This window comes from Pinus tabuliformis, chromosome 5_1 (genome assembly GCF_031772625.1).
Source record: "Pinus tabuliformis cultivar Carrire ecotype Pingquan chromosome 5_1, CPIR1, whole genome shotgun sequence".
Lineage (NCBI taxonomy): Eukaryota > Viridiplantae > Streptophyta > Pinopsida > Pinales > Pinaceae > Pinus > Pinus tabuliformis.
In genome coordinates this window covers 621,547,064-621,555,701 of record NC_142305.1, presented here as the reverse complement: position 1 = coordinate 621,555,701, position 8,638 = coordinate 621,547,064, and the positions used below count along the sequence as shown (strand labels likewise).

General features: G+C 37.5%; 1 long non-coding RNA gene across 6 annotated transcripts; it reads right to left on the bottom strand.

The window, feature by feature from the left end:
* Window positions 1-631: 631 nt before the first annotated feature.
* LOC149166468 (uncharacterized) lies at window positions 632-7,887 on the bottom strand. Of its 6 annotated transcripts, none has more exons than XR_016260426.1 (6): window positions 7,617-7,887; window positions 7,451-7,534; window positions 7,103-7,209; window positions 1,401-1,620; window positions 1,226-1,309; window positions 632-989 (listed from the first exon to the last, which is right to left on the bottom strand). It is a non-coding gene; the product is annotated as an uncharacterized LOC149166468 (long non-coding RNA). The 6 variants fall into 6 exon arrangements; XR_016260427.1 differs by having other exon boundaries at window positions 1,512-1,620; XR_016260425.1 differs by lacking the exon at window positions 1,401-1,620.
* Between the last annotated feature and the right edge of the window lie 751 nt (window positions 7,888-8,638).

Genomic DNA, 8,638 nt, shown 5'->3' with positions numbered 1-8,638 from the left:
CAAAATAATCTAGTAAGGAATGCAAATGTTCGAAAGACAATGTCTATCTAGCGAGGCAGTAACAAACACAATGGAAAATGAAAAGTAAAGAGTTGGTGATTAACTTGTATTAACCTACAAGTATTGGATAAATAATACTACCTAGTACATGTCTCGTTTCAACAAAACAATAAAAGAGTAGTTACCGTGTAATATCAAATATAAGAGTAGTTGTTACAGGCAAAAAATAGGGACAAGTCTTAGCTTGTCTTCCAAATTTATCACCTAGCCCAATTAGTGCATTGATAGCAGAGGGAATGGTTCTGGAAGTTTGTTGCTCGATCAATCAAAACTAGAGCGAGGGGTTCGATCAAGGGGTTGTCAGAAGACACTCATTTCGAATTCAAGAAGGAAATTCCTTTAAATCAGAACTAAAAAGCATGCATTAAATTAAAGAACTGTAAAGACATTTTAAAAATAAAACTAGTGGATATTAATACAATAACTTTCCTTCTAAAAATCTTCAGAAAACCTATACAAACCTTTAAAAAACTTTCCTTTACAGTGCTTTCTAATAAGAGAAGAAATGAAAAAAATGTGAAGACAATAGGGAAAATACCTCATACACTGTTATACCATAGTTGCACCGTAAGAAAATACTAGGTAATTCTAGGAGAGAACGTCTCATTAAAAAATAATACTTATGACATCAGAAAAAGAAAAACCCTGGTAAGAGTTTAAGTGCTCTGTAGGTGCGTTTAACAAAAATAAAACAGATTGCATGAATCAACAAAACTAGCAACAGTAGCGGCTGAGCGCTCAAATAAATTCCCATTATTACAATGCATTACGAAACCCTGAGGTTATCCCTTAGTAGAAAGGGAAAAGGGTATAATTGAACACCTATTAAACGAATAACCACAACTTTAGTAAATACGGCACACAAGGAGATATAACCATTACTAGAAGTGCTTAAACGAATGGAGGGTTTCAATCTAACCTAGAAATACCTGCAATCACAACGAAACCCTCGAGTGAGTTTTGGACTTAGAAGAAATTTGAAATGTAAACCTAAATTGCTAAGAGGGTTTCCATAAACAGTACTTGGGAATGACAGGATGTCAAACCAAAAACCCACGAGTTGTGATCGATAGAAGATGGAAGTTAGATGTCGTTGGATGTAAATGGTAAGAAAAGAAAAAAAAAGAATTGTTAATTAAAAAAAAAGGAACTTAGTCTAACTCACCCCGACCATGTGTTTTCCAAAAGCCTGAGAGTGCGGGGAAGACCAAAGGTTTGTTACTAGTCGCGACCGAGGCAAGAACAGAGCCTGTATCACTCATCAAAATTAGTCGAAATATGGTGAAAATTAGAAACCATGAGTAAATCAAGTTACAACATAAAATTTCTTGAACCCTTACTTATAGATGCAAAAGAAACCATATCTCAATGAGGGTTTGTCAAAGGATGTTTTCTCATCAACAGGAATGAAATAATGACCGACTAACTGAAGCAAAATAACGAGTGGTTACCCAAATCCAATGAGAAAAAAATTGGGCCATGAGATCATAGCTTTCGTCGATCAATGGTGGGGAAATGGTACAAGTGTTCCTCGACATGAGTGCCAGAAGGAACGAGAACCTAGAAAGCGTGCACAACGTTAATGGCCCAGCTAGCACCAACCTAATTTAGATAATCGTGTTTAAACTTACGTGAAGTTTGAAGGTTCCAATTTAATTCACAAGGAAGGGTATTAATGAGCAATACTCACTATAGAACTTAAAACAATGTTGAATATATTAAACAAGGGATATGACTATTATTGTAGAAAACGTAATAATTGTATTAAATTTATATATATATACTTTCTAAGGTCAAACAAATTATAGTGTTAAGCATAATTACTCCAGTAATTATGCTTTTTTATTGTTTATTCCTATAGTTATTATGTGCATGTGACAAGTGGTATTAGCGCTAGGTTACCACTCTGTGGCCTATATGGGTGTACATGGAATAACAAAAGTGATTATGATGCACATAGGAGAACCTGAAGCAATATGAGGTAAGGCGCTGGAATCACCCCGCCTAGGAGACCATCGGTGGGAGCAAGATCAGTGCATCTTACAAAGCCTAACCCAAAAATGTGCGTTCATCTAGGAGAGGAAACCCATAATGTCAATGCAATATTGTTAGAGAATGTTCAACAATTGCGGGTGGAAATGATGAATTTGAGAGCTGACAATGAGAGGCTACGGTTGGAACAGGAAAGATTGTGAAAAGCCTCTTAGACAGGCCGAATCAAACAAATCCATTAGAGGAAATTTTAGCCTAAAAGTGCCCATGATTTTTTCACGTAATTTCCATATCATAATATGTAAACCAATGAAAATCCTTTAAATTTAAAAAGAGCTACATGTAAATATTTTGGAGAGAAAACAAGAAAAACTACTTTTTTTAATTGTATTTTTGGCTTATCTCCTTATAAGTTTACTCAAATTTCGAGTATATACAATTGTTGGATGTAGAATTGGATTATGTCTAAAGAAATCAGTTGTTCAAATAACTATGATGAGTCTCATAATTTAAGGATCATACCCTAATAAATTCTCAATTACCTGACAGTTAAGACAATTATCTTTCTTTTCTTTCCCTAGAGAATAAAACATTTCAGTGGGAGGAAGAATTCCAAGGATATAACTTTGGAAAAATAGAATGGAGGCATCATAAGGACGTTGCCTGTGGAGTATTCTCGAGCTGGAATAGAGCCACTGGAAACTCAAATATGCAAACTTGGTCTATGAAAATTCTAACCTGGACTTAGTAGTCCTGATGCTACTGAATTTAATCTAGAAGATTATTGTCTAAAGTGATTGTTCTGGAACTAAAAAGCTCGGGGGGAGAAATTGGGCATCATTTCTAATTCTCATTGGTAGGGTGGTGTGGTTGATCCATAAATCCTTAGACAACAACATAACAAATAAGTATGCTTGTGGTCTGTAATTTTCTTTCCAATAAAAAGGAAACAAAAAGAGAGAAGGAATGTAGTAATTTCTTCAAGATATTACTATGTAATTAAAGAACAAGGGTTTTGGGTGATTATAAGTTTTGTAAACTCTTTATCTCTTTAAAAATTAGTGAAATATGTTTTAAGAAGGGTATACTAATAAATATCTGAAAACGTAGATAAGAAATGACTATGAATAAATTTGTATCAATGCTATGGAGAAACCGAGCACATCAAACCTTGAGTTAAGAAATAATATAATAAAGAATGCATATGTTAGAAAGACATTGTTTATCCAACGATGCAGTAAGAAACATGGTGAAAAATGAAAATTAAAGAGTTGGTGATTAACTTGTATTATCCAACAAGTATTAGATAAATAATAGGACCTGATACATGTTCTGTTTCAACAAAACAATAAAAGAGTAGTTACAGTGTAATATAAAAGTGTTGTAGCGGCTACAACACCCTCCAAAATTTTGGCTTGCATCCAAATTTCAGAGCCTTCATTGGTTTTCCACTTGATGGTCGCAAACACTCGGATCATCCCATGAGCTCTTTTTGAGTCTTCATGCCCTTTTTGCTTGATTGACCATCAGACGTCTTTTGGCATGTTGATCGTTATGTCATGATTGCGAGTTTGTTCTGGCATTTTTGAAGGATTGTCTTTCTCTGCATGAGTTTTTTTTCACTCTGTCAACATTGGTCGCACTCGCACACAAAGTTGTAAGCACTGTCGCGCAAGTGTCGTCACGGTCATTCGAAGACATATGTCAACTATCGTACTTGTCGCTCTTAACCTTTAAGTCATTCGCACTGAGCACATGTTTGTCTTGTTGGTTTGAGGTGTCTTGTCGTTGAGTCATGCTAAGTGTGTGATCACATGGTCATGTATGCACGAGTACACTTTCTTTCATACTTAGTAATTTTCCTGAAAAACTGTCGACTAGACAACCCTCCTTCAACCGATCCCCGATCTTAGTGACCTTGCACTGTTGCCCAGAACTGCGCAAAGATGACGTTGTCCTCTGAGCAGCCTGCACTGCGCAATTATGGAAATGAGCCAGCTGACTATCTACCAGAACTGCGCAGAAGTTGTCCCAGAATCTGATCCAGTCTGTGCTTCCCACGAGATCTCCCATCAAGCCTCCCACTGGTTAACCAGGGACAATGACTTGAGCTATGACCCAGGGCTGTACAGACCTCCAAAACAACGTAGAACTTTTCCAGCCTGACTTCCTTGCACTACCTGCAAAAACTGCGTGGACATGTGGGACATGCCTTTGCTACCTGTCACTCCACTTTCACGGGAACTTGCGCAGATATGACAGCCAGGCTTCCCTGCTGGCCTGCTCTGTCATCAACCCAGAAATTGCGCAGAGTTGTCTGTCACTTGATTTTTTGTCCCACTCTGCAATCAACCCAGAAATTTCGCAGAGTTCTTTGTCACGTGCCCTTTTGCCCTTCTCTGCAGTCAACCTAGAAATTGCGTAGATCTGACAGGAAGGCTTCCCTACTAGCTTGCTCTTTTCTCACTCAAAAAATTGTGTAGATATGATTGTCACTTACCCTTCTATCCCGCTCTCCAATCAACCCAAAAATTGGCAATTATGTCTAGGCCCAGACTATCTCCCAAAATTACACAATGTTGATCAACAACTCTTGCAGCCCGATCCTGTCCTCCTCTGGAAAACTACGCATATTTTCCTGCCAGTGCTTCTTGTTGCCTGCACTGTCTTCCTCGGAGAAACTATGCAAAGCCTAGCTGGATGACCTGCCCAATGCTCCCATTGAAAATTGCACAGATTGGCCCAGCAGTTCCCCGACACCCTTCTTGGTCTTCCTCCCGGAAACTGCACAATTCTGACTCCCAGCTAGGTTTTCCATGTAGCTATCATTGTTGTCCTAGATTGCGCAAATCTGCCTCCCAGTGAAATCTGCACAATTTTTCTCGACAATACTCTGGAGCCTCTCATCCTAACCTGAGCTATGTTTTTGCATAGTTTGAGTGCCTTTTCCCTCTCCTGGTCACCTGCACTGAAACGAAAAACAACGCATCATGTCAGATTATGAGATCTTTGCATTTGATGTCGTCTCATCATGAGTGATTGCAGGAACCGGTACATCGATGAAACATGGCGGGACGATGAATGGGATGGAAAAGGAGCGCATGCTACAAGACTTGCTCACAGTTGAACGAACACATGAAGCACATCGAGTAGTGAGCGAAAGGGACACATACACATGCATCATCAAGCAAAGACCAAGACCATCAAAGACCCCGCCCACTTTGCCATGCGGAGTTGAAGACATGTTACACTGAGAGTATACCATCACTCAGCGGCACGACCACTCAACACGGACACAGCAGTCAACTAGTACATGTCAACAATGTCATGTCGAGTTATGTCATGAGTTGTCTTGGCCACATCACTATTATTGGCCATACTTGTTGTAATCAATGTAGTGTAAAGTGGAAGTCCAAGAGACCCACATATGAAGTTTAAGAGTCATGTAAAGTCAAAAAGTCATAGGAAGTCAAACAATCATGAGGGAAGTCGAAAAGTCACAAGGGTCAATTATCCCCCATTGGCTATATATACCCCCTCATTGTATGAGCAAAGGAATTTTCACCTTGGCTCCTCCCACATAGCCTTGAGAGTTTGTAGTCTGTTCTTGGAGGAGCGAGTAGTGGCTCCATCATCCCACTACTGGGACTAGTGATGTATGGTGTACAGATGTGTCTTGGAACTTTTGCTTAATTCAGAAGCTTGTCTCAGGTCAACATGTTTTCACACATGTTTTGTATCTGCTTGTAAGACTATTCTTTAAGTGTTTGTAATGCATGTTTGCTTAACCTGTACTAAGATAGTTGAACTACTTCGATTATTTTAGTACTTACATTGTTGAATATGTGTTGTATTTTTTTATCACTTTTGTCCCATCCGTGTGGACTACTCCATTGGACATTAGACAAACCATCCTTGTGTTTTCTTGGTTTTAACGACCACCACCCCCATGTGGACTATTTCGATTGATGGTGAACGTGTTTTCCCTTGAGCTTTGGTTTTAACGACTGTCACATCCATTGTGGACTATTTCGTTGGATGCTGGACATACCCTTGTTGCTTTTGCATTTGTTTCTTCCTGGGTTGGGACTACCATCTCTCATCAAGAGGCTCACTTCACTCTCCCTGTTTACAGTAAGAGAACCTAGACATGAGTTACATTACGCACTCACCAAGAACACGTACCTTGTTGTTTGAAGATACTAGCGCAACACTCTCATGCGCTGACAGCTAGAGCCATGACAAATCTTTAAGATAATGGCAATTGGACCATCATATCAGATGAGACTCCTACACCAAACAGTGTGAGGTCTAGTTGGGACTTCATACCGTGGAGATCCCCTTTGTTGGTGGGTCCAGCACCATCAACACAAAGATAAGAGTAACTATTACAAGTGGAAAATAGGGACAACTCTTAGACCATCTTCCAAATTTACCCCCTAGCCCAGTCAGTGTATTGACAACCAATGGAATGGTTTCGGAAGTTTGTTGCTTGGTCATTCAGAACTAGAGTGATGGGTTTGATCAAGGGGTTGTCAGAAGACACTCATTCTGAATTCAAGAAGGAAATTCCTTTTAATTAGAACTAAAATTCATTCATTAAATTAAAGCATTGTAAAGACATTTTAAAAATAAAACTAATTGATATTAATAACATATTTTTCCTTCTAAAAAGCTTTAAAAAACCTATACAAATTTCCAGTTCTTACTAGTACGAGAAGAAATGTAAAAAATGTGAAGACTATAGGGAAAATACCTCATACATTGTTATACCATAGTTGCACTGTACGAAAATACTAGGTAATTCAAGGAGAGAACATCTCATTACAAACTAATATTTATGACATCATAAAAACAAAAACCTCGGTAAGAGTCTAAGTGCTCTAATGGTGCGTTTAACAAAAATAGAACATTTTGCATGAGTCAACAAAACTAGCAATAGTAGCATAAGCTCACAATTGAGCGCTCAAATAAATTCCCGTTATTACAATGCATTACAGAACCGTGAGGTTAACCCTAAACAGAAAGGGAAAATGGTATAATTAAGCACCTGTAAAACGAATAACCACAACTTGAATAAATATGGCACACAAGGAGTTGTAACCCCTACTAGAAGTGCTTGAATGAATGGAAGGTATCAATCTAACCTGGCAATACCTGCAATCAAAATCAAACTCTCGAGTGAGTTTTGGACTTAGAAGAAATTTGAAATGTAAACCTGAATCGCTAAGAGGGTTTCCATAAACAATACTTAGGAATGACGGGGTGTCAAAGAAAAACCCACGAACTGTGGCCGACAAAAGATGGAGGCTAGCTACCATAAACCCCGTGGATATAAACGGTAAGAAAAGAAAAAAATAATTGTTAATTCAAAACAAAGGAACTTAGTCTAACTCACCCTAACCGTGCGTTTTCCAGAAGCCTGAGAGTGTAGGGAAGACCAAAGGTTTGTTACCAGTTGCAGCCCAGGCAGGAATAAAGTCTATATCACTCATCAAAATTTGGTGGAAATTAGAAACAGTGAGTAAATCAATAATACAACATAAAATTTCCTTAACCCTTACCTGTAGATGCTGAAGGGACCCTAGCTCAATGAGGGTATGGTCGAGGAGGTTTTCTTGTCGATACAAATGAAACAATGACCGACTGACTGAACCGCAAAACCGAGCGGTTACCCAAATCGAGCGAGAAAACATTTCGGTCGTCGGATCCTAGCTTCCATTTTTCAATGGTGGGGAAAGGGTCTAGGTGTTCCTCAGCATGAGTGTCAAAAGGATCCAGAACTTGACAAGCTCGCATGACGTTAATGGACTAGCTGGAACCAACCTAATTTGGATAAGCATGTTTAAACTTGTGCAAAGTTTGAAGGTTCCGATTTAATTCGTGAGGAAGGGTATTAATCAGCAATGCTCACTGTAGAACTTAAAACAATGCTATTAACGAGGGATGTGACTATTGTTGTAGCAAAACATAATAATTGTATTACATTCATATATATACTTGCTAGGATTAAACAAATTCTAGAAATAAGTATAATTTCTCCACTAATTTTTTTTTTTCATTCCTATAATTATTATGTGCATGTGACATTATATGCAAGGAACTTTCGTCAACACTTGTAATATTTCATATTTAAAACTTATTGATATTATGTTTCAAATCAATGAGTGGGAATTTTTATCCAATTTATAGTTTATATCGAATTGGTATTAGATTTCTTTCATAATTTGCATGGTGTATTAATGTTTCATAGTTTCTTTATTAAAACCACACATCACACACACATCGGGTGCAACATTATATTTTTTTGTTTTGTTCTTTGAAGTGGCATATCTCATTTCCATATTGAATAGGGAAGGAATCACAATCTTCATTATAAAGAGTAACATACCATATAAATGTTTTAGCTATTAAAAATGCTTTCTCTTTCTCTATATAAAAAGATGAATTCATATTAAATATTTTATTGGATTTTAAAGTATAAAAGCCCAAATATACATATAAAAATTCGATTTCACTAATAAAAAAGAAATAATAAAAAAATAAAAACAAAAATCATTTTTCAAAGATTAAAGTTTTCTATATT